Below are 27,119 nucleotides of genomic sequence, written 5' to 3' on the forward strand. Positions count from 1 at the left end.
CCCGCCCGCCGCGCCCCGCCCCGCCGTGCGGCGCCCAGCGGCCGCGGGAAGGGGGCTGCGGGACCGGTCGGCACGGGGGGGCCCTGCCCGCCCGCCCCCAGGGGTGCTCTCGCCGCCCCGACGGCGCGGCAGCACGGAGCCTCCGCGGGTCGGCGGCCGCCCGTCGACGGCTCGTCCCCTCCGACACCGTCCCGGGTCCCCGATGCGCAGCAGCGGGCAGAGCCCGAGGCCGTGCCTGTCCAGTGTAGCGCCCAGGCAGGCGGACGGACAGACGGCCGAGACGAGCCGACGGCTGCTGGGCCGTTACCGGCTTCCCGAGCTGTGCCCGGCCGGGGCTGCGGCTGGAAGCCCCGCGGGGCGGGCGGCATCGCTCAGCGCAGCGGCTTCGGTGTTGCTTCGTGGCTTCCCCACGAAGCAGAGGGAAAATTTCGTTGCTCCCGTAACCAAAACGTTACACATGGGCAGATCCAAGGGGGCTATCTGCCGAAGACTGTGAAATAACTGGATCTCGCAGCCCAGCGGTTCCTGGGTGGATGTGGAGTTCGGGCGCCTTCATTTGCTTGCGTAGCTGGGCTTCCGCAGCTGAAAGGGAGGTGATTTATCTGTCAATTGCAGAGTCTTGCTATGTTGCAAGAAAACTGTCTAGATGACCAGCAAGACTTTAAGATAGATCTCTGCGTGGAGTGGCATACAGAATTGTGCTTACACACGAGTGGAGGCTTAAAGCACACTTAATAGTGCTTTATGTGCCAGGACATCCGTATTGTCGTTGCTATCGTTATTTCATATTTGTTTATTGCCCGATGTAAATCTACAGAAATACACCACTGACAATAGGGACAGAGCTCTAGAGCTGGGACTCTGAAGGAGCCAGTATCCTAATGCTCCAAAAGCCTGCTTCAGAGGGTAGGAGCAGAGAGAATAGAAGAGTCTGACTGGAAGGGTGCTTAGCTGAAAGCCAGGGCTGCTGCACTTGGCTGCATGGTTCAGGCTACTTGTCACCCTTGAAACTGATCTAGATGCTCAAAAATGTACCCAAACGCCCCAAAGCCCATCTTTCTTGGGTCCTTGAACAGAGCCTGGGGAGCAGCCCGAGAACATGTTTCTGCAGGGCACTGGCAGAGCAGCTCCTGAGATGACACGGAAACTCCCGACGGTTGTACCTCCTGTTTGGGATGGATGTCACGTTTGCAGTAAGTGGTAATGGGCTGGGGGCAGATATGACTTTGGATCGTTGCTGTGCTGCAGTCAGGAGTATTGGAATCTTGGCTCTTGCTTGATGAGGCACTTTATTTGATTAAAGTTTCCCTTTTAATCAGAGATATGGCTATTTCCCGTCTCTAAAATGGAATCTGGCTCTGGGGGTCATGTCTGGATAATAAAGGGACTGGTTCTCTTGTCTCAGGGGAACTGATATCGAATTTATTACCATCATGGGAAAGCAGAATTATACTTGTAAAACGCTGCATAATAAATTTAGCCTTCTTAGTAAATCAAATCAGTGGATACCCTTATCTACAAGAGATGCGTCATCACTACGTGAGCTTCTTTGACTGGACAGAACTAATGGGGAGGAAATGTACCTTCAAAGGTGGCCAGAGTTGATGGACCCACAGTAATTTTTTTAAAAAAGCAACAACAACAAAAAAACTTCTCCCTGGTGTTTGGCTTAGAAACTTATATTTGGGGTGGGACTGAAGGGTGAGATGAGATGACTTTTAAAATTTTGTTCTTTTATCCCAAAGCATAGAAGATGTAATGCTTATTTGGTTTGAGTGGAGGAACGTGAAGGAGGTGATGTAATTCATTCGTCCTGCGGTGCATAACAAGCAGTTTTGGAAAGCCACTTTTAATGTCAAGGAGAAGGAGAAAGTTTTAGGTTTGTAAAAAGACCAGAGCTGACTGCACCAGGACTTCTTACTACTTTCTTTGTTCTAGACACTGTAGATAAAGGAAAATACAGGTCATTATAACTGCTTTGCCATATACAGGAATTTATTCTTGAGTCCAAAAAGGCCCAGAAATTAGGTTTAGGATCTTAATGGTTTCAGAAACAGCAGAAAATATATAACACATGTATAAGCGTATAAACCTACAAGTCTGATGATGATATCAGTTAGAGTTGAACATGCAGGGAGAGGGGGATTTAGAAAGACCAACTGGTCCCACTTCTAACACCCACTTTAGCTTTAGAAGAGAGATCTACCTATGTTGGGAAATTCGAAAAATGAGAAAGTTTTTTCTCCAAAAATCAAAATAAATGAGTACCTAAAGAGAAAAAATGGCTGTATACAGTCTGTGCCTGCTTGTCCTGCTACCTACAGAATTGATAGTCCTTGCACTTTGGAATGACAGTTGTTTTTGATGCTGTATCAGGATGATTTTACAGAGAGAGAGAAGCAGCAACTGCTATGATGCAGCCTGCTGTCAGCAATGGGCTTAAGTTAATTGGATGTCCTTAAAAGTCTTCCTTCCACAGGAGAAAAACTTTCTGATAGGAGGAGTCCAAACACAATGACTCAGAGAGTTAGAGTTCCTCGTGTCTGCAAAATATTAATTTTCTTAATAGCCCAAGTACTTAATGTTTGCAATAGAGAGCTTGTCCTCTTAAGGGTATGGCGATAGTTTTTAGCACTTAGTGCTAAACTAATTATGTGTCTCTCTCCTACATCACTTCTGATTAAAAGACCTGCTTATCTGATCCTGTCCAGCAGTAGAGGCTCACGTAGTTTGACAAGTATGTTAAAATCTTTAGAAGTGTGATAAGGGAAAAGGAAGAAGATAGAAGGTAAAGTCCATTTACAGGAGCTTTGTTTCAGATGCATTTCTGTGCGTGAAATAGTGGGGCTGTGAAACAGAAACCAATAAATTATCACGAGTGGAATTATTGAGAAACCATCAGTCATTTTGCCTTGGCCACTAGGCAAAAGCTATGTATTCCTGTGTGCCAGTGGCAGCTGAGCTTCCTGCCTTTCCTGCTAGGCACCGCAGTCTGCTTTCCCAAGGCAGACAGGCACACGGGTGAGGGCAGAGGCACAGAAAAACACACACAGGAGCTCTGGAGAGCAGAGGAAAGAGGGAGTCCTTGGCAGGGGCTGGCAAATCCCATGGCTGGTGGTGCCCATGAGGTGGCACTGAGGGGGCAGGTAGGGCTCTGTGCCCGCTGGGCAGCTCTGGTCGGCAGTGCGGGGGGCACGAGCCTCAGCCCCATTGGCCGACGGGCTTTTGGCGTAAGCCCCCAGGGACAGCCTGTCTGTGGTAATGCGTTCCTGAAGTCAGAACTTCATGCGTGGGACAGATGTGATGAGGGATGGGGGCTGTACGTGGAAGTGTGCCCATCCATTTCTGTGAAAGCTGTGTTTAATAAAGCAAAACCTCTTTTTAAAAATGGTTGTCCTAACGCTTTTTTCAAGGAATGGTGAACGATCTGTTTTGTTTTTACGCTGCACCCATACTTCATGCTGCTTCACTCTTTGGCAGTAATGCTTAGAGAGAGGCGGAAAAATAGATGAGAAGGAGAAGATAGAAAGTAATTCAAGGGTTTATGCCTAGGTTTATGGTAGCTCCAGCAATACTTGATGTTCTTGTTAGTTGTAATAGACAGTTAAGCAGTTAGAGTTAAAATAGAGCTATTGAATTATAGCGTGGCTTCCAACCCTGAAATTGCAGGACATACCTCTACTTCTAAATGGCTGAGCCAATGGAAATTCCACTTCCCCCCTTGGAGAACACTGCTGCCCAATAAAATTCATGGCTTGAGTAGTCTCCTAATGTTCAGTCTGAAATTTCCTGTTTTGTTCATGCTATGCCTGCATCTGCTCTGTGTCACCGTAATCTGTTCTTGTCTCTTCTTTGTATCCTTCAGGCTGTCAGCCTCTGTCAGTCACAGGCTAGGCGAGGACTACAAATGCTGCACTGGTAACCATCTCTGAGATGCAAGAAGCAGCTATAAGACCTGGGAAGACTCTTCCCCTCCCAATGACTGCTTCTCTTCCCAGCTCTTTGGCATCATTTTTGTCCTGTTTTGTCTTTGGTCCTTTGAGGAAGCCTGTCAAAATATTCCACAACCAACTGGAGAAGTATTGTTTTTTCTCCAAATACACCATTTTCGGCTTTTCGATTGTAAGAATACAAAATCTATTATTGTTCCAAAAGCTTTCAAGTTCATGCCTGCATTCATTTCTCATCTAATTTTTCAGTGAGCAGGAACTTGAGGTATGTTTTGACGCTACTGATTCTTAGCGTGTTTCTCCGGTAGCTACTCACGTCTGTTCACCTTTTGGGGCTTTGCTGTAGCCCAAATCAAATTCCTCATTAGCTCCCTGTTGCTTAATAGCCTCTCAGAACTGAGACAGCAGGAGACACATCTTCCGCACACTCACAGATAGTTTCTGTTGCTTTAAAAGCAGTGTCAGATTAGCAGTCTGATTTGCTGACAGTTTAAATGTACGTTTCCATCACACTGGGCATTTTTGTCCTGCTGGCTACAGAAGGGTATTTCGAATAACCTGTCAAATGTTTTAGTTTGGTAATCTGTAAGGGGATCAACATTGTCCCAAGCAGAATGAATTGCATATGAATGTTTTACTTAAACGGGGAAGCAAACTCTTGGTAAAGAAATAGAAGCATGTTTGCACAATATATTATTTCGTGACATATCCCAGTGACAGGATACAAGTCAGCTTATATCTTCATACTATCTAAGTGAAATTTGCTGTCTCTTAAGAAAAGCTCTGGCATCTGGCAATTTTTGTAATGCCTTTCTACAAAATTATCATGAAGGAGACAATTCTGAGTAAAGTATGAAATAGGTCTCTGGGGACAAACAACATAACATTGTCATGGCTCCCACTTTTCCATGTGATTTACAAAATCCAGAGAAGATAAACCTAGAATAATTATTGTGCCTTAGATATTTACTCGTGCGTATATTATAGGCGTTTTGGGTGAGGCTGTGAGGCAGAATTTATCACTGGTCTTGTCCATCTATTCTCATGCATTCTTTTATTCACTGAAGTTACATTCATAAAAAGCTTTCATCCTTTGAGTTAGCATTTTGAATAGTTTCAAAGACATTTTGAATTATGAACTATAGAAAAACATTTGAGTACAGGGTGAGAAAATGCTCCTTTTCACAGCATGGATAAAATCAGTGGAGATTGAAGCCACCTTATAGGTACTTGCAGATGTGTAGGATTAGGAAAATTTACACACAAATTTAGGAAGACACAGCAGGTGTGCATCAGGGCTGGTTCCTCAGGAAGGCATAAAGCTGCGTCTGATCCTGTTAAGGAGGATGGGATGAGAGTGTATTTGTTTGAAGCTGCTGTTAGAGCTGGGGCCTGGGACAGACTGTGGGTGGAGGCAGAAAAGCAAAGGTAGTGATTTCATTGTGCTTTTTGTCACCTGGAGCATCTGTGGAGCTCTGTGTTGTTGGTGCTGTTCCAGAGCAGCATATGGTCCACACGGTCCTTGTCAGCTGGGGGGCTCTTAGTGAGGCCTCTTAGCGAGGCACAAAGGGCAGTGGCTCCTGCTGGTGCTTTTAGATCTATCAAAGCAGCCTTTGATATTTTTGAGTAGAACTGAATGAATAATCCATAATTAATAATACATTATAATTTTTTTTTGGTCTTTGCTCATGAATCTTCTGAGGATACTTTTACAATTGTCTCACTTATTTTGTCTGAAAATGTGAGTTGCTCTCAGCACGAGGGTTGTTCTCCAAGAACTTGCTGTAAATGCACCCTGCTACCTGGCTCTAGAAACCTGGGCTGCTCTGGCTGGCTCCTGGGGGCCAGGCACCTCCAATTGCCTCCCTGCCTGGGCCAAAAGTGTGGACAGCTAGTGTCAGTCCTACCTCAAGTCCCTTCCCTGGAGTGCCTATGCTGATACAGAGCTTTGGGAAAGCTCTTGTGGGGTTCATGCTGCTGGAGACCCTTGCTGGGTGAGAACTGGGCTTGGAGTAGAGCAGTGGGTGGTGCTTGCCTAGGGGTGTGTCCTACACCCTGCCCAGGGCAGCTCTGGCCCCAGCTTGGGGCTGTGAAGCTGCTGCTAGCGGGCTCCAGGCAGTTTGCTTGGTTATGACCAAGTTGGTTCTCCTTCCCCTGTGTTTAAAGGGGCTGAGGTGGTGCTGGCTCTTGGTTCAAGATAACACATCTGCATTAAAAAAAAATATTAGGTAAATTCCTCCCCCTCTCCCCATGGACTGGAGAAGGCTAGGTCATAGGTGGAATAAATTTCTTAAGAAGTGCTGAGACTTGTCAGCACATCCAGGAACTTTGTGTTTAGGAATGGTACCAAAGGCTGTCTGAAGGATTTGCAGGTGTGAAGGGAGTGAAGTCTGACTGCTAACTGAGGCAGGACAGGCTGGGTGATGGGGGAGCACCCAGGAGGATGAGATGAGAGAGTCCCTGGTCTGAGCCCTGTTGCTGATGGGGAAAATGCATGGGATTTGCTGTCAAAAAGTGATGAGCCTGGTGTGACATGGCTGTGATCTCAAACAGTGTCTGGTTATGTAGGTTAGAGTCAGAATCAGAACTTGTTTTCTTGTTTTCTTCGGCACGTTGGCAAAGTGTGTCTTTTTTTTTTTTTTTTTTCCTTGTAGAAGCATGAATGTAGGGGGGCAAATTTGCTTTCTCATTCAGTGAGATGGTGGCACCTGCATGAAATTCTTTCTTACTGAATACATCTAACTGATTTAATTTTGAGCACAGTGATAAAATGAAAAGTACTTTGGGTTTGCAGGATTTCCTACTTTTTCCTAAGAGTTTTTCAATCTTTATTGGTACTATCATTTTTTTACCTATCTCCCTGCTATCCGAATGCTCTGTCATTGCATGACCTAAACTGTGTGTGTGGAAAAGAAAGCTGTTTTGTGCAGCCTTCTGCACCATGCACGTTACTGCAGTGAAAGGGGAATGCAGGGAGCACACAGCAGGGAGCACACAGCAGTGAGCTAAAAGATGTTGAACATGTGCTGCGAGGGAAGGTGCCTCTTTAAATGGAGACAAATGGGATTATGTCTGAAGGGAACCCTTTGCCTCCTGATGAGGTTTTAGGATTTCAATGGGCTCCAATAAGTTCCTAACAGTGAACTCAAAGATACCTTCCACTTCCTTGATTGCAGCTATATTTGAAGAAGATGGCACTTGAGAATCAAGAGCAGGAGGCAATGACCTTGCCTTACCCGCTGCACTGGTGGGAGCCATCTCCTCTTAGTGTGGTGTAATTCTGCTCTTGCTGTGAGGCTTTGCTTGATTTTCTGGCAAAAGGCTAGAGCTCCCGTACAGGAGACTATTGTCCTGCCTCTCTTACAGAGCACATTAACTGGAGAGCAGGCATCTGATTAATGTCCCTAGTGCTGTCATAAATCAATCTGTGTATGCTTAAACAAGTTACATCAGCCTAATGGGAAAAGATGTGCTGAGACAATTAAAAGAATTAACCCAGAGCAGGGGGGTCGATACCACGGGGTAATGTATTGCTGGAGTGTGACGACCAGGCGCCGTGGCAGTTCTGGCAGCCAGGCCCTGCAGGAGCCGGGCCCCAATCTCTCTCAAGAGGAGCCTGATGCATTTTTTGAGGATCTGGCTCTGGGGCTCTTAGGCTCCCATATGCTCGAAGGCTGATGAGGTTTAATTATTTTTATTATTATTTTTTGTTGCTCTGAGGTGGAAAGCAGCTGTGTGTGAATGAGTTCACTGGTGTACGTGCATGTGTAAATAAGCCAGCTTGTGCCTTTCCTGCCAATGGCAGCGGAGCATAAGCAATAAGATGCAATTGATTGTAGTGATTTAATACTGTTTAGGTAAGCTTTTTTCTTATCCACTGCCTCAAGAAGGTTGTCTTGCAATGTTCCTCTTATGCTTTAGTGAGTTGCCTAAATCAAGCAGTACAAATGGCTACCAGTGGAAAACAGAAACTCGCGCTTATTAGATTTAGATTGCAGTAGTCATTATGGGAGATTTAATTACCTTAAAAAAAAATGAAAAGTTTCTTTAAGAAAAGAGAAGGAATAAGTTTGTTTTCTTTCAGTTTTCTCTCCTTACATGCAGAAAATCAAACTGATAATGTGAGTCTATTAGGCTTATATCCTTAGAGCATGCATTGCAAGCTCCTACTGAAGTTCAAGAGGATCCTTGGCGGGGAAGACGGATTCATTTTTCGATATTCAGTACCTGAATCCTGTTCAGAAAAGCTCTGTGCAAGCTAATGAAAGCTTCTGGTCCTCCATTTCCCTTGAGTCTGCATGAGGTTTCTCTGCACATTGAAATCCTCTGCTTCCCTGGAAGACTTTTCTATGAGGCTACTTGTAGCTGGAAAACACAGCTGGTGTAGTGAACCTCGGGGTGACAGATCTTCCTCTTTCCTGCTATTTCTCTGTAAATAGTTGAACTATGTGCTGGAACTCAGTGAGTCATCAGAGTCCCTGTCACCTGGTGCCTTTTGCAGAAGGGCAAGAAAGCCAAGGGATCAAAGAGACTCTCATAACGCTGTGACTATGCACTTGACCCTCTTTTTTGGTGCAGCTCTGTTACCTTCCTCAGCCAGGAACTGGTGCTTGCAGGTCACCTTTGTCCTAGTACCCAAAAGCAGGAACAGCCAAATGCTACCAGAGCAGAAAGGGACCACTGAAGGGCCATCCCTGTGAAGGTGTGGGGGAACTCCACCATGCATCTCAGAGCACATGGGATTGATATTACCGAGGCCACCAAAGCCTAAAGGGTGAGATCAAAATGCTCTCAGTGTTGCCAAGGAGCTAAGTGATCAGCTGGCAGACCTTTATTTGCTAAGTGCTTTTCTGGGGGCCAGGCAAACCAGCTCAGTGCTGGCACTTGCTGAGCTGCTGAGGCAAAGTGGGGAGGCAAGCAGGGAAGCAGCCAAGGGTGCAGCAGCCCCCTTTTCCAGAGAGGCCATGGCAATGGTTGCCTGCACTGCTCCTGCGGCTGGCATGCTGGCTTGTTCTGGGGCTGTCCCAGGGTTAGGGACAAAGGTGATGCCTGTCTGTAAGCAGGCATCTGCTGCTGCCTCACCAGGGTAATGAGGCTGGTCCAAAGCTCCCTATAAAATGGGACATGAAATGGAACCTGTTTGGTGCACGACTCCTGGGGCTTTTAAGTGCTCTTCTTGTCAATGCACTTGCAAATGTAGTGTCTTGGGGACCAAAACGTTGCACTCTCCAAATTATGGGGGTAGATCAAGAGAGGGACAAAGCAGAAGGGAAAGCATATGGGAGACAGCCTGATTCCTTTTCCACATGGATGTGCTGTATCTTTCTTGTCTTGCAAATAATCTGAAACACTTATGAGTTCTCATAGCCTGCTAAGAGCCAATTGAACTCTGAGGCTTGCTGGAGCTGCTAGGCAGGAGGCTGGCTCACAGAAATTAAGCATGGAAGCACTTCCGCCCTCACTCTGGTTACTTTTTTTAATAGCAAAAGGTGAGATTGCATGTTAAGTCCCATGGAGATATCCCCAACACCAAATGTTGTTTCTACCTGGAAAATGGGTGTCCTACTGTGTGGCGTGAAATGATGGGTGTTGAAAGCTGTGCGAGGACATCAACTGCAGTGCAGGCATCACCACGGAGAGAAAGTGTGTATGCTGGTTTGTTGCAACACACTTATTTGTGCTCTCTGCTTCAGGCACTGGCCACCGTTAGTGCTCTAGTTTAACCTTCTGTCATTATTCACCTTTACCTGATGGGTGATAGGGGAGTTGGCTATCCTTCTCCCCTCCCTCATATGTATGAGTAAGTATGTGTGTGTACATGTGTGCTGTACTTAGATATGTTTTTGGAAGATGTTCTGAAGAGGATCTGGAGCAAAGGAAAGTTCTTGCTGATACCATGGAAAGGCTAATGCAAGATCCCCAAATAAATGTTAGCCATGTTTTTATGCTTCCTGTTTGCTGTTTTGAAGCATCCTAGCAGTGAGGCAATAAGCAAGAGAAGCTTTGTGGCTGATTCTCAGAGTGCCAGTTACATGTATGGAAACAATTTTTCCTGCTAATGAGAAATGGGGTGTGGGTGTCTCCTGCTGGCAGGAGAGAGGTGTGTAAGTATTGTATGCTGTTGTGTAATGGAACTCAGCTGGGAAAACATGCCAGGACAGGGCAGGGGTAAGGGGTAGTGCAAACCTGGCTCTGACCCCCTTGTAGCAGGGATCCAGATGCCTCTGTGAGCACAGTGCCTTCAGCAAAGATCTATATTCATCGAACTTTTGACCCCAGCCTCTGAAGTAATGCCAAGTATGTTTAGTGCGCACACAAATGAAGTGGAAATCATTATTGGCTTGCTCATGACCTGCTGAAATATGGTTCCCCTCCAGGGGCTCCCTCTGCATTTCCCTCAGTCTCCAAGTACTCAATCTTTCAGTAGTTTCACATGCTACAAATTGAGCATCACTGTGCTTTCAATCAGAGCTACCTGCTGTTGCCTGTCTACTCCAGACCTCTTCCTTCCTTAAATTTTCTCAGGCAGCAGTAGTAGTGTTCATACATTACCCTTCCACCCTGTGTTTAAATTCTGAATCCAGATAAGGCTTTTGACATCCAGCTTGTGCCATGCTGAGAGCTGGGCTCGGTCTGTCTTCTCTTTGTGCCTCCACCACCAGGTCCCAGGCAAAGGATGCACGGACTTCTGGACTGCCAGGAGGATGCACAGATACAGGTGACTGGCAGCCCAAATGGCTTCTTCCAAACCTTAGTTTCATTTCTCAAGTTTCCATCCCTCTGCGTGCACTTACTCAGCTTGTCTGGGCTTCCATGTGGGTGTTGGCAAAGCTTAGCTTTAAGTGTCTGTCATGGGAGCCCCTTTTCCAACAACAACATGCTCTGAACACTCAGATCTCTCCGAATTATCAGAAAGGCAGGAAAAAATTTATTGTAATTTTTCTTGAGAAAGAAAGAAAAAATGAGCTTTGTCCTTATGACATGAGTTATTTATAGACTTTCTAATTTGTGTAAGTATCAATGCCTAGGTTCTTCCTTGTGGGAGTGTCTCGCTGTTTGCATGGAAATGGTCACAGAAAGAAACGTGAGTATTCACCTTGTCAAGTCTGACCTTGTGTCAGAGGTGAAATATCATGCATGCCAATACTTCCATTTTGCAACTTACTGTCTATTTACTGTTTTCTGTACGTTTTAGTAAACATCAATTTCTTCTCCTAGCCATGCTCTTTTGCATGGGGTGAGGTAACAAAATAAGAATTCATCAAAAAAGAATATGACCAAACCCATAAAAAATGGAAAATGAAATAAGCATGTTGTGCTCTCATAGTTTAAAACTATACGTGTTTTGTTTTTATTTGAAGATCCTCCTGGCAGTACACTAGGGTCTGTGTTGAGATGGCAACTGCTCATGGCCAGTGTGCTGTTGGCGTGCTGTGAGCTGAGAGGCAGCTAGTCCTGGGGCAGCAAAGCCTGCTCCTTCAGAGCATGGCTGTGACTTAGGCAGGGACATGGCTGAGGGGAGCAGGACCACTGTCTGCTGCAGCCTGCTCGGAAATCCTCCATGACAGGCAGCTGGAGGTGCAGCTGGAGCTGTGCCTGCCCCGTGGTGTCCTTGCTCAGGAGTGTGTGGGGTCCTTGGGACCGAGGGTAGCAGGGCAGATCTGGAGCAGTGCAGGAGGGAATTGAACCTCCTGCTCAACTCCTCCACATGGAAGAAACTTTCAAGGCTCCGAGGTCATTTTTTATGTTAGTGTGCAGATGTGTGTGTACGTTTATTTTTTTCTTCTGAAACCTCAGCCATCAGGGAGATGCTTTCAATATAAGCTTGTGCACCTGGGATGCCTTCCATGGTGCTCAGGGCTGCAGGCTGTGGAGGAGATAAGCTCTCTCAGTAAAACCTGGGAACTCTCTGTAGTGGTAGTCAGTAAGAACGCATCCATAAATTTATATGGAAACACTGTAGGAGAGGCAAGGTGGAAGTCTGGCCCTTGGACTTGCTGGACACCTGCAGGGGATCCAGCCACCCCACAGATTCCTGTAGTTTTGCCTTTTCTTTGGAGATGGTATAAGTGGTGAAGATCATAGGAACCTATTCCTCTGAAACCGCCCTGAGTTTCTGAGGTGCTGCTCCACTGCTGATCTAAGGCAGGATTGCATGTTACCAATGCGAAAAACAGATAAAACCTGCCTGGTGGAGATGGGTGGGAATTCTGCCACTGCAATATCATCTGAATTTCGTTCTATCCTTAAGAAAACAAGGGATCACAATCTGCAATGACCCTTTAAAAACAGATGCCAGTCCTTGGGTATTGTCTATAGTGTCTTAAATGTATGTTAAGTAGTGTTGTTATTATTTACCACTGCTGGTTGCTGCACCTGCTTGGGGTCAGCAGTCTGTTTTGGAGGTGCAGTTCTGTAGAGCAACACTCACTGAGTTTTGCTGTGGTTTTTGTGGTTGCAGGCAAAGAAGTCGGTGTGCCTGTAATGAGTGCAGCAAGCTGGTGCCGTTGGAGAGTGCAGGAAATGGGTGCAGCCCTGCCTCAGCCCTTAGTGGAGCTTCATGGTGGTGGTACTAGACTTGGACTCAATATGTTGAACCAGTAACTTTCCAGAAGAGGAGGTGCAGAGTCTGGTAAATGGGCATTTAGTCCCCTGATCATAAACTTTCAGACCCTGCCTCCCCTCATTCAGCCTCAATTTGTGTGTGGATGCAAAGGGTCCGTCTGCTGCAGCAGGGAAAACAGACTGCTGGGACTGGACGTGGGACCTACAGTTGCAGTGGTCTTCCAGAAAAGCCAGGGCAGATGTACAGGAGGAACAGACAGGAGGGAGGAAGTGAAGCATTTTTGTTACCAGTGTAGCACGAGTTGGTAATTAGTTATATTACTCTAATACTCGGGAGTCTGCAGCAGTGGTAGCTTTAATGGCAGATTTGTGGGTGTGTGAAGAGCCCTGGACTTTCTGGGCTCTGGTGAACAGCACAGTTAAGGGCACATGGAGCAGATTTGTGGCAATTTAATGCCACCTTCTGGTTACAAATGTAATAGCAGACATGCTCTTTAAAAATGAGTTTATTGCCATCTTTACTTGCTAAGCTGCAATAACCAAATATCCAACTTCTTTAGGAACTTCCCTGAATGCTTTTATTTTAATGTATCTTCTACTGAGTAGCACGAACACTTTCCCTTGGATTACTATTTACGTGAAAAGTAATACTGATAAGAGTAAAACTGTCATACTGTGATCTGCTGCTGAAAAACTTAATGGGAAAGAGTTAGGGTTAGAAATGAGAGCTCCCCGTCCTTGCTGCAGAGTCTGCCCCAGTGCTTTCCATGTGTCCACAGAAAAGGCCCAGTTTGCTCTCCCAGCATGTTACATTATGTTTCTTTGCTAGGTTTTTGTTTTTTTTTTTTTTTTTTTTTTTTTGTATTAAAATAGCCTTTGTATCCAGCCTAAGGCTTCCTTCCTTAAGAGAAGCAAAAATTGAGTGACTGTAGAAAAATGTGATGATAAAATAAGGAACTGAGATGAGTTTCCCTTAGTATTCATCAATTCCATGTATAAACTTCACTGACTAAGATTAAAGTCAATAGAGATCATGAACAGAAACGAACTAATGGCACGAGGCTAAAAGAAATAAAATGCTGAAGTCAAACCAGTTAGGAGCAGGTAAATGGGTGTGATGTGGGGGGTGGAGGGGAGGGTGGGGGGAGAGAAGGGCCGTGTGGAGGGCCTCTTAAAGCTGTTTGCTCATGAGCCTTTCCCCAGTAGGGGGTGCAAAGGTATCGTGTACTGGGGGGGAAAGCCCTTGTCATTTCAGCCCTAGAGCTCGTTATCTGCTGCCTTGCATTTAGGGAAGTCTTTGACAGCAAAGGAAAACGAGAGCGTGGAAGATGCAGAGTATAAGCAGATGGAGGAGCATTATCTGATAGAATTTCATTTCCCTTTGCACATATGCCAGTTGCTACTGGAGATGCAGCCTGGCAGGGAGTGGGGTTCCTTCTATTTACTGTAACTCACTTCTGTTTACGAGTTAGTATTTTATTGTTGCTGACAGCACAGCATTTCTGCATGTCTTTGCTGTGAAAACATATTTTATTTTCGTGTTTGGGCTGTGGAGCAGCTGCTGCTTTTTCATTCCTTAGCACAAAGATCTGATGCCACCTTTTGCATATAAAAAAAAAATGCTTCTCTGAAATGAGAAGGCAATTATTGGGGCATATCAAGAAATTAATTCAACCTACAGGTTGACAGAACTCCCTTATTTAATATTTCCTACTGCATCTTGGGTGTTTGATATAGGAAGTTCATCCTCCATTGCTTACAGTATAAGCACTGATTTGCTACTTTAACAAATATTTTTTTTGGCTTGTGTATGTTGACACTGAATTCTGCAGCTCTGTTTTCATGTCTCTGAGACTGATGAGTTTTGTATTTTAAAGAATAGTTAATGTTAATTTTTTTACTAGATCCTGTGTAGGGTGATAGTAAGTATTTAGTGGTAGAATTATTTGAGGAGTTGAGTATTAAAAGACAATACTCTTGTCATAAAAAGTGACTTGCTTCTTTTCTTGACAGTATTGGTATCTTTGTACTGGATAGCTATCAACTTCCTCATGTAGGAATTCCACTAATTACTTGCTTCAACAGGAGTTTTTTATGGGAAGGTCTTAGTTTTGTGTCTTCTGAGCATTGTTAAGGATCTTTGTAAAGGTTTCCTTTCTGAGGATGAGACACTTGTATGATCAATGGAGATATTGGGTTGGGTGTGATGCTGTCATTTTTGTTTTCCTATTGTCACATCAGAATTTAAGATGTCTGTGATGCTTCATGATACAGGAGACAAATGTTCATTTGATGGGTTTTCGTGACCGGCAAACATGTTACATTTTTGGGTTACCTATAAAAACATGTTTCTCTCTGGTAGCATTTGTTTTCATTAAAGGGCAATCTGCTCAGATGCTCGGGTGTCATCAACTGTCTCTATTTGCTCCCAGTTTGTCAAATCCAGACTTCACAGGGAAATCCGCAGCATTTGTGCAAGAGCAAACAGCAGCTGCTCTGTCTGGGCTGCTTAGAGCAGATTAAGCTGCAGCAAGGTGTGCTGCCATTGGCCTGAGGAGACCGACGATGAACCTCCCTCCAATGTGTCATAGACGGCTCTGGCCTTAAGTCCAAAATAAATACGCTGAGACACGGCTGGGCTTCTTTGACAAATAGCTGGGTGGAGGGGGCAGCCACGCCTAGACCCTGCAGCTCTTGCAGAGCAGCAGACTGAAATGCACCTCTGTTTCCTGGCCTTCTTGCAAAGAATGTTTTCTGTGTTTTCAGGAATCCTTGCACTGGTGTCTTTGGACTTAAATGTCTTTGGACTTAAACACTGCTTTGGTTCTGTTCTTATTTAGCCAACTTCTCTTTTATAGAGCCTGGATGGGTGCTGGTAGGTGACTCACTGATTTCTGCAGGAAATTGTCTAGTCCTCTTCTCTGATTCAAAATCCAGCAGAAACAGCCCATGCCTGTACTAAAGTGTCAGCACAGACTGAAGGAAATGGCAGCTACCCACAACTGAGAGCTCATCAAAGAAATTTATAAAAGTGAGGAAGTAATTATTAGAGACCAATGTCTTTCCCTTCCCCCTGATTGGATTTCTGCCGCTGTGTGCCGTCAATATTAGACTGATCTATATTCAGCAGCTCTTTCCAATGTGGTATTATTTTGAGTGGTGGCACAGCACCGAATGACCTTTCCATCTCCCAGCTGTGCCTGGAAGTATCTAGTCAGCACATCTCTGATGCGGCGTGTTGGAAGATGTCTGTGGTGTACCTTTAGCAGTGGCAAAGGAGGAGAGTTGTTTTCTGCGTATGACCAGCTGAGGGCATGTAGTGGGTCCTGGGATCCATGACAGAAACGCATCTAAGTGGTTGGACGGCACAACTGTTTGTGTCATTTTCTGCCTGTGATAAGCCACCATAGGGCATGAATCTTGCAGATTATCACACTTCTTTGGTGATTAAAGTCTAGAGGCAACCTAAGGTATGTGATAATCACCCAGAAATCCACTGCCTGGTGGGTCTTGTGGTTTAAGCAGATCATGTTGTTTTCTTCTGTAATTTAGGGAGCTACTGCAGCAGCCAGGTGCTGCAACTGCTGAGGGAAGGTGGGATGCCCAGACAAGCAGAGACCTCCAGCCTGGGCATGGCTCCTGCCACCCAGGAGCAAAGGCTGGCTGCATCGATGCTGCATCTGCTCCTCCTGCTTCTCAGTTCCACAGCGTCTGCCAGGCTGAGCTAACTTGATTATCCCCAGGATGAGATTACCCAAAGGTGATTTTTTTCTTCTCCTGCTGTGACAGGTGATGAGAACTGACTCTTCACCTTTGGAGCCATGCTGACAGAATAGGGTTTTCTTCTGGAAACTGAAGACAGTGCTCGTTACCCAGGAAGTGTAATTGTGTTTGTAGTATGTATCCCTTCCTGTATTTTTGTCTTGAGTCACAGACTCCATGCCCTGAGCAGGGGCTCTTAATCTGTTCTCTGGCTGTGGGACAGTCACAGGGGACTGTGACAGCAACCCTGGCTCCTGGCCCTGTGGGGCTGTGTGTAGGTGTAGGTGTTTGATGGGTTGAGGTCCTGTCCCCTCAGAGAACAGCTTGGACTAGGTCTTTGATTATGAAGCAGTGTCTGTACCGCTGTTGGAAAGGATATTTCAGTATCTGTACACCAGACTTAGGCAATGCTCACTTTTAAAATAATGTCACTTTATTGTGTAATTACAAGAGCAGTGGCAATGCCAGGAAGAAGACCTGTGAAGGAATTGTGGGTTACATAAGGTACCTGGATGTGATCCTGTTGTCTACAGTTTTGCAGCATGGTAGGTAAGTGAGCCTGCAGTGCATGGGCTGGGGAATCACCAGAAGGTCACACCTGAGGCATTAGGAGCAGTAAATGGTTGCTGTCACAATGGCTGCTTGCTGTCCTTTAATCAGCCTTTTCTGTCACGTGCTGAATTAACGTCAGTTGTTGGACATGTTGGGGGTAAATGATTTTGCACTAATTTGGCTTTTGGTCTGGTATGCCTTACTGCTATAGAAAAATATGGAAGACCTTGTAAAGGAAAATAATACGATATAAATATATTTAATAACATCTCTTAATGTTTTGTAAGAGATCAGCATTATTTCCTTTAGTGCCTTATATAAGGGAAAATGGCATGAAGATACTTCCTCCATAGAGTGAAAGAGAAGTAACACCTGTAAAATAAGTCAGGCAGTCTGTGATCAGAGCCAGTCTGTGCATTGTAGCACGCATTGCTTTCTTTCCTGAGGAAGGGGGTGGTAGGGAAATTCATGCAGATGATTTGTATTTTCTTGTTCAGAGGATGAAATTAATTTTGTAAAGTGCAGCCTGTCCAGGGCTTGTCTGTGATGTGCTCACAGGGAATGTGCCTCTAGTCAGTGGTCTGTAGAAATGCTCAGTTGTCAGGAGAGTTGTTTGATGGTAAGGAATGAGCCACAGATCTGTATATGTAATTGCAGGTAGTTTCATGTGGTCACATTTTCAGAGTCTGTCAGTGGATGTGTTGCACTAATTTCTTCTCTGTTCCCCTTTCCAATGGTCATTCTACAAATGAGTATGGAAAAGCTAGATTAAAACGTCACATAAGCTGCTTTAGCAGCCCTTAGTTTAAATATACTCAGTAAACTTTCATCTGCCAAACTGGTTCAGTAAATGGAGGCAGGTCACTGTATTAAATGGACCTATGGGTGCTCAGGACACCAGACCCTTCCCTGTGGGGACCATCCTCTCTCTAGCATTTTGCTCTTTCTAGAAATGGCCTGATGGGGTGTGGTGGTTTTACCGTGCTAGGCAGTTGAACACCACAACCGCTCTCTCACTCCCCCTCCTCAGATGAGGAGGGGAAGAAGTAAAGGAAAGAACAACTCACGGGTTGAGATAAGGATGATTTAATTAAAAAGGGGAAAAATATATATATATATATATATATAATTAAGGAAATATTATTATTAATTAAACAATTCAACTAAAGGGAAAAAAGGGAAAGGGGAAAAGGGAGGGGGGAAAGGGAATAACTAAACAAAACAAGTAAAGGCTATGTGGAAGTGCAGAGGAAAGAAATTACTCTCTACTTCCCACAAATGAGCGATGCTTGACCACGTCCTTGAAGCAGGGCCTCAACGCACGTAGCCGGTGTTCGGGAGGAGGACAGACGTTTTCGCAACGAGAGCCCACCCTTCCCCTCTTCTTCCTTTTTCCACCTTTTATTGCTGAGTGTGACATCATATGGTATGGAATATCCCTTTGGTTGGTTTAGGTCAGCTGCCCTGCTGATGTTTCTTTCTCACTTTTTGCCCACCCCCTAGGAGGGTCGGAGAGAGTCCTGATGCTGTGCCAGCACTTCTCAGCAGCAGACACAACACTGGTGTGATACCACTGCTGTTCTAGCTACAAGTGCAGAGCGCAGCACTGTATGGGCTGCTGCAGGGAAAGTTAACATCCCAGCCAGACCCAGTACATGGGGGTAATGATTTTACCATGTAGCAGTGGACATGTTAGTAGTTTATCCCAATTCACTACCTGCGCAAACAGTTGTAGGGAACATAGAAACAATCAATACAAACCAGAATGGGTGTACAGGTGAAAACTGTTTTCCATCCCAGCTCAAATTCTCTTTATTCAGTCCTCTGTTACCATCGCCAAAGAATATGGAAATGGCAAATTTTCACTGTAGAGACAATATTGCTGCTTTTGTTACTGGCATGGCTGGCGGGATTCCTTTGGGTGTCACTTATGGGATGACACTACAATCTGTTATCACAACTGCCCTTTGCAACACATTAACCCTCTGAGTTTAATCTCGTTGTTGGTTTTTTGTGTGATTGGAATTGCCTCTAGATGTCCCTGAAGCAAATTACAGAACCTGTAGGTATGAAGTCTGTTTTTCTAAAATAAATGAATGAAAGAGGGAGAGCAAAACATTTGGAGCTTCTTTTGTTTAATGTGACATAGTATTTCATATTATAGCTATGCCCTATAGTACCATAATAGAGCCTAAGAAGATTAAACTAACCCGTATTTTACGAGGAAATGATAGATAGTTGCTTAACTCGCTTATATGTTTAACAGTATCAGTGTGCAAGTTTTAAAAATCCTGTGGAATGAAAGTAAACAAGCCTTTTATTTGAAATGACCTTATTTATGAAACCCAGATGACTTCTTCTGAAGCATGTAACCTACCTGGGATGTATGTCCGTTACCTGCTGTAGGAAACTTGATCTGAGTCAGAGAGGTTGCTGGAGTTGAGAATTGAATATGCTTCCAAATGCAAATATAGGAAAACTGAAGAAGTTTGTAAATGTGATCTTACCACTGTGTCCTTGTCCTTTACCTTTCCATCAACTTCCTTCCTGTGGTGTTTGTTTCTTTCCTTGTGTCCCAGCAAAACGGAGTGCCCCTCAGGTAGCAGTATTCTTGCTGGGGTCCGTGAGCTGCTCACACACTCTAGCTTCAGGAGGCTCAAATACATGAAGTTTACATTTCCCCCAGTATTAACTGTCTTGATTATTACCTCCTTGCTTTTGTATCCAGGAGAAGTTGAAAATGTTTTTCTCCTACTATGCAACTTGCCCAGAAGGCAAAAGAAATCTGTTTCTTTAAGGAAAAACATTCTGGAATCAGCATGAGGGTTGTGTTCATTACTATGGGCTCTTGGTTTCACGCTTACAACCAGTTTGGTTCTGCTTTTGATGCAGGACCCTGACTGCTTATTTCAGTGTGCTTATTTTGCAGGGGTTTCATTGCTCTTTGAACAGAAGCTCGTGAAGTCTCACAGTAATGGTCATGGCAGTTCACAAGAACATTTTTGGATTCATTATTTCTCCTTCGACCAGCCTCATCTCTACTCCCCTTCCAATCTGTGTTTAACAGATGAGTGTATCCCAGTAATGAACATTTGAGAATATCACAATCTGTGTGTGTGGCAGCTCTCCAAGTGAAAGAGGAAAACTCTGTGGAAAGAGCTCCTGGGTTCTCATTTTGCTGCTCAGCTTTAGGCATCTGTTTAATTGTTCACCACAAGCTGAAGCAAAATGGACAGGCAGACACAATCAGATGTATTTTAATTTGCATTTCTATGACATTTCCCAGGCCAGGGTAGGGTTTGGGGATCATTTTCTTCCTAAGTATGAGAAAATGCCAGACTAGCTGAGGGCAGACTTCTCTTCTATCCATGTGGTGCCTGAAAAAAACAGAGTAAGATGTGTGGAAGTTTGCAGCCTTGTTAAATCTAGCTTTTGATGTGAACCTGTAACTTTAAGGGTGTTGCACCTGATGGTTGTTTAGTTGGGTTAAGGTGATCTAACAATGGTCTTCCCCTTGCAAAGGGACGTGTCAGCTCCTTGTAAGGGTCTCAAGGTCTGTCCTGGGGGGAAAAAAACAAAACAGCTAGTGGGAATTAGAATTAATTCACAGAAAGGCTTTGTTCAGTTTAAGCCACTTGCAAATGTAGCCAGGATTAAAGAGCTGCACGAGCAGTCCCAGTTTACTGTTGCGCTGTTTGGGATGGCTGTTCGTGGCGTGAGTACTGTAACCAATCTACCCGTGCATGACAGTCTAACAGTTCACATGTCCCACGCTTCCAAAAAGCTGCTGGAGAATTCACTACTTCTGAGGTAATCTGTTTACACGAACTGAGCAGCTTAATACCCTCTGAAGTGTGGGAATATTTCTTGCTTAAAATGACAGTTCCTGTGTAGTTAACTGGAGTCAACTTCAGGTGAAAGCTAATTTAAACTGGATGATATATTTAGCATTTATGGCACTAAAAAGATTGTAAGAAAATAGATACTACATAAGTGGCCATAATCTTCTCACTGATTGTGATACTTGAGTGACAGAGAATGGGGTGCCAATGTGAGATTAAAAATCTAATTTTAGGGAGCTAATGAGTCACATTGAAGCAGAAAGGCAAAGATGGCTTAAATTTTTTAGTACTTAATTTTTTAATTGGGCCTCAGACCTGCTTAAAACCTAGCAATGAAAGGTTTAACAAAGCTTGTGATTCTAAACGATGCCTGTTTCCATACATCAATTTAGTAAAATCAGACCAGACACTTCACTCATACCCTTAATGGAACAACCAGGATGCATTTTCAGAGGTTAATGTTTTCCACTGCTTGAAGCTTGACAAGCCCACTCTTTGCCATTACTCTGTGTTTGCTGGAGGCAGCACTTAACCAGCTCCTCCTCTGTGTTCCTTCCACCAGGACAGTGACGAGAGAGCCCAGGATGTGTGAAGCAAATTCAGACTTCAGTGCTGCCCCTGTGTACAGTGTACGGTCAGCTCACCTGAATGGACCTCCCAGTTTGCTTCTCTTCCGTCACCTGGAGGGAAGGGAAGAGGGGAAAAAAGGTGTGAATAGCAATGCTATTGGCAGCCCTGGCCTTAGAGCCCTGTTATGGGAGTGGGTTACTTCCTAAAAGAGACAAATTATGAAGTGGGAAACTCCAGTCACTGCAGTGCAGATAAGCCTGCTGAGTGAAGCTGTCAGTGCCACTGACAGGGCAGGGCAAACACTGCAGGAGCCTGGAGCATTGGTGGGGGGCAATGCTCAGTGCTGGCTTGCTGGTGTTTGCTTACAGTAACTGGGAATTACTCTACCCTCTTTCAGTCATATCTAATGGCTGCCAGCAGGAGGAGGGATGGATCTTGCATTCAGTGTGACCGAAATGTGAGGAAAATGGGCATCTGGAGAATATCTGAACCGGGCACCCTTTTATTCCTGCTTGTCTGTAAGCTTTTAAATAACAATTAAACCCTCTTAATGGGATTTGTGTACCATATGGCACCTTCCCCACAGGATGATTCTTTCTTGTTGCTATCCTGTCATTTGTTCGAATCTACAAATAGTTTTCAGCCAGAAAAATGATATGCATCATTTCAAGTCATCCAAGGACAGATCATCATCTCTTTGGATGATTATTTATATATGCTGTCTGGGGCAGAGCATTCTCTCACGGTAGTAGGTCAATGGACTTCAGTGGTGAGTGCAGGGCTTCTGAAATGTGATAGCAAAACTAAGTTAAATGCTCAGTGCAGGAGCTAAACATAGGCCACTTGGTTGTATGATGCTGCCATGCTTTTAGTCCTGAATTCCTTCATTTTGTTTGCAATACTCTTTTTTTCTTCTGGCAATGAATTCTCAAAGAACAAAAGGACACTAATAAACCAGTTTTATAGTTTAGTTGATATGATGGAAGGAATGCTAATGGGCTGCTTGTCCCAGTGATACTTGCAGTGCTTGCTTCTCTTTGGTTTCATCTTAATCCCATTTGCAAAGCACTGAGGTTCACAGAGTGGTAGTTACACAGCTGTTTGCTTATAGATGGACCCTTTACTTATTGGCAATGCTATGGGATTAATGCTTCTCATTTCAGCTGCTGACTGGCTTTTCAATGGAGTCAGGAATGCTTCCCCTCCCCCCCACTGGTGCTTCTGGTCTAAACTCCCTGCTGCTTCATGAGTTGCACTTATAAGAGTGGCTGCTATGTACTTGAATTTCACATGCTGTATTTAGGTGATAGAGGTGGAGGTGCTGGTGCCTGCTGTGTGGTAGACAGATTTGGGGCAGAGTGTGTCTCTGCAATGTCCTCCAGCGTGCAGCTCACTTGCAAACTTGCTGCAGCCCGCAGGGTAGCTGTGTGGTGCCAAGCACAGGTTGCTGTGGCTGGGTGGAAACCAGGGCTGTGGCAGCACAGCTCGCAGAGCGTGTGTGGTGACACTGCCCCAAGGGTTGGGCTGAGCGGTGCTCTGGAAGGACCTGCCCCTGAACAAGTAGAACAGCGATGGCGTTGGGTTCAGAATTGAACCATGTCTGCACTGTGCTCTGCTTTCTAACTGCTCTGTGGGTGAGCTTGAAGGTAGAGTAGTACTGGAATATTTCAAGGTAGTTTGAGGTTGCATGTTATGGAGAGAGTTCTTGACTTCTCAGGGGCCGAGCACTCTCTGCTGCTATGCCAGAACAAAATGTTACACTTGGTGTGTTTTGTTTTTGCTTTTAAATCCTGTCCCAGCTACCATATTACAACTTATTTTGGCAGATGGGCATAAAAAATGAAAAGAGTTTCTAATGACCACCCTGCTGCTGTGGCAACTGTTTATCCGTACCTTAGGAATGCATCATGCTCTCTCAAACACCTGAAAAAATCCTAGCTGATTGTCAGAGCTGACTGCCTGTATCAGGCCAGGGCATAAGTGGGAAGAAGCTGGAATTCTCAGACAAGCAATTTTGCTTAATTAACAGGGTTTCATCTTGTCTTGCTTACTGTCATGTAGTCTGGAAATCGCTGCATTCACTCAGCTACTCCAAGGGGACACCAAATTAAAACCTCATTCCAAATGAGCAACTTTTTTCTTCCATCTCTTCTTTATTCAGTTGCAGTGACCTGTGAGAGGAAGAGAAAACATGCTTGGAATAACACAGGAAAGAGAAACAACTCCTGGAGCTGTAAGATCAGTCTGACCTCCCGTGTCTAGCAGGTTAATTTGCTTTAAATTGTCACGGGATGCCTGTTGCTTCTGGGACTGCAATATGGCAACACAGATGCATCTGTTAGAACAAGGAAGGTATAAAGAAAATTTTTCTTGGTCTAGCTTCAACTTTAACTTATTGAATCTTTGTCAGCAGGATTGGAAAGTTCCTTGTGCATCTTCCCAGAGTGCAATTACCTACACAGTATGATGGTGTACCTATACTTTTGCCTCAATGACCTGTGTATGTGGAGCTCCTCACCCCTCATGTTAAAATTCTTGGGTTTTTCTGTTGAAGCCAGAGAAGTCACTTGTGACACTCACTTGAGCTCTGTCCAGTGTCTTCAAATCCTCTTTAAAATGCAGACACCAGGATAGGATTCAGTAACCTAGCAGGGGGGTTGGCAGTGCTACTCAAAGATGGTGGAATGCTTCATTATTTTTGCTTCATACTCCCCCACCCCCATACTCAAGAATCTCATTAGTCCTTTTTGTTACAACATTGCCCAGACAGCTTACATTGAGACGATTATCTATAATGACCCCTAAATCCTTTTCTGAGCTCTGTTTTTCAAAGCAAAGACTTCCATTGTGTAAATATAATTGACTGCCATTCTTGCATCTCAAACACTTGGTCTTATGAAAAATACCATGTCAGGTTTCAACCATTTATCACAGTGGTTCAGATCATCCTGTGATGATAACCTGCTTGTTTCTTAGTTTACTACGTCACAGACAGTTGTGACCTGTAGCATAGAGAAGTAAGATCAAGAAAAAGTCTTTTGGCTTTTTTAAAAAAAGTGCCCATTCAGTGGCATCTTCCCACCAACTGTATTTTAAGATGTCTGTGGCTATACCTTTTAGTCCATAGAATGTTCTGTGCTGATTCCATAGGAGGTAGAAGTTTCATCTTTTACTAATCCTCCCAAGTATTTTGGAGAAATCAAAGTGTTCATTACCACACAGGAGCCTTTGCATCTTCATACTGGAAACAAAGATCACGATCCAGATGTCTTCCCTTCTAGACAAATCCTGGTGATCCCAGACTGCTCATGCTTTTTTCTACCTCTATTTGGCAAAACCTTGTATTATTTTCTGCAAAGTGTATGGATGGTGTCAGTAGGCAAATGGAAGAGGTTCATAACAGCCTGATGTCTCTCCTGGAAGAAAGATGTTTCACTGTCATCAGACTAAAGACAAACAGTTTTGAATCCCTCCACTCTCAGGTGAGTTACCATATGAAAACATCTCTTCTGGTCATCACAGTGGTTTCTTTCTTATCCGAGAAGACAGACTTCAGGTTCTGAATCCTTACTGAAAACAAGTTGCAGAGAAGCAGCTCAACGTGGTGCCAAAGGACAAGCAGGCAGGATACGAGGCAAAAATACTCTTTGGTTTTATAGTCTAAAATATTTTTCCTTCATATGTGGATGCCACTTTTGGGGGTAAGCTTATGTATTGTCCTGTGGACTATCTTCCAGGAGCTGGATGTATTGCACATCTGTGCCAAGTGTATCTATATGTAGTCTCTCTGTAAATGCCTCAGTTAATTGGTTCACTATCTTGTCTCTAAGATTTTTTGTTAGCCATTTCAAGAGAGATGAGACCTCAATGAAAAGAAAGCTGCTGGGCTCTCTGGGGAATACAACATTTGATCCATAGAGATCAAATTGAGAGAGTTGACAAATACTGTCATCAAAGTATTGATTTTTATCTCCCCCTCCTTTTTTTTTTTTTTTTTAGCAACACTTCCTTTTCCATCTGTAATTAATAGCAACCTTAAACTTATGCTTGTACAGATGCTTCAGCATAAGAGCCTCTCATCTACTTGTGAAGTTGCCTGTGTTTGAATGATGGCTCATTCTCTCTTTTAGGGAGAGAAATCAAGAATGCTCCTGTAGCACCTCCTTGTGTAGTTCAGTGAAACAAATCTTGGGGCAGTGGGCACAAATCACTGGATACCATGAAGGAAAAAAAAATCTCACTGTTCACCAAGAAAACTCAGACTTTTGCAGCAGTTCGAGCCTCCAACTATTATCTGCCAAAATATGGTTTGTTTTCACTATTAGGATTTAAAGCACATTGAAAATACAGCACTCATACTGTTAGGCTTTGTCCTCTGCTTCCAAATATAAGATTTTTTTCTGCTGGTTTTCAAATATAAGTGAACTATTGCTTTCACTACTTCAATCCTTTATTTAAAAAACAAACAAACAAAAAAAACTCTCCTGCTTCTGAAATAAATTTTGTAGCCAAGCGAAGTGCTTTCAGTCAGCCCCAGCTGTCCTCTGCTGGCAGATCTACAATCTGATGTCACGTTCTGAACCAAACCTGCTTTGAGAAATTTCATACATGACTCGCATAGGAAGAAAAAATCCTGCCTGTGGAAATTCAATGCGGTTAAAGTATTGAAAACAAACGCAACAACAAAAAAACAAACTTGTCTTGCATGTACAATTTTAATTGTATTCATAATAATTCCAACTTGTATCTTACTGAGTTCATTGTGCTTTTTTACCTTTATTATTGAATCCTTTTGTCTTCTAATGATAAACAGGGGATTATTTTTGGTGTTGTTTTAGCACTTTGGTGTTGTTTTAGCAATTTATTAATATAAGGTAGATATATGGATGTGCTCACTAAAGTATTTTTTTTGCTTAATGCTGATGGAACAGGCATGCATACCCTTTTTTCACTACAAAAATAGAATGCCTGTTTCCATAACAAAGCACCTTGTGATTATTTAGAGTTATCCTGTCAATGGTAGCTCATACACCTTGATTATAACCTTCTGATGAATCATCTCAAACTGTATGTATACAGTGCTGATGGTACCAATTATATTTTTGATTTTTTTTAACCCCAAAATGCAGATTCAGCATCATATGCAGGGGTGTGAGCCTCTACTCAGACATCCCTACAGGTGAAACATGAGCAGAAACTCGTGAGACATGACAGGGTAAGTACCTGTGACTTACCTTACCTGTGATCACCTTATCGTAAGAATCTTACACTCCATTTTTTGTCTCCACATCTCAACTGGTTAAGCCAAAACAATCATTACTGCTTTCAATCCCTATTTAGGGATTTGGCAATGCTTTTTCTTCCACATGACAAAACCAGCTCACTTTGCTGTTTCATGCTAAAGCAATTCAAAGCAGTATGATGGTAAACTGGGAACAGTGGAAATTCTTCACCTGACCCAATTCCTAAACCAGTTTGTAATGCCCCAGTCAGATGTATGAGAGGTGCTAGGAAACATACATCAGAACCTATATAGAGCACGTAAAGAACGTGCACTGCAAAAAACTCAACTCCCTTTTATTGACCTGTAGGGTGTTTGTAGGTGTGGGCAGTGCAGGAAAGCAGAGTCAGCAAGACCTTGATTTGCAGTGTTGTTGAGGACACAGTTACTTCATTTGGAGTTGTGGGTGTTTAATAGCCTTGAAAATAGGACTGCAAGAGATGTTGTTTAAAGTGTGAGGCATTTCTGAAAGAAACTGCTGTTTCCGTGTCTAGCAGTAAGAAGGAAAAATTATCTTCTATTTCTTCTTTAGAAGTCTGTTTTTAATCAGTATCAAAGCATTGACTTCTCTGACACAAATGAACAAAATTAGCAGAA

This window comes from Oxyura jamaicensis, chromosome 6 (assembly GCF_011077185.1).
Source record: "Oxyura jamaicensis isolate SHBP4307 breed ruddy duck chromosome 6, BPBGC_Ojam_1.0, whole genome shotgun sequence".
Lineage (NCBI taxonomy): Eukaryota > Metazoa > Chordata > Aves > Anseriformes > Anatidae > Oxyura > Oxyura jamaicensis.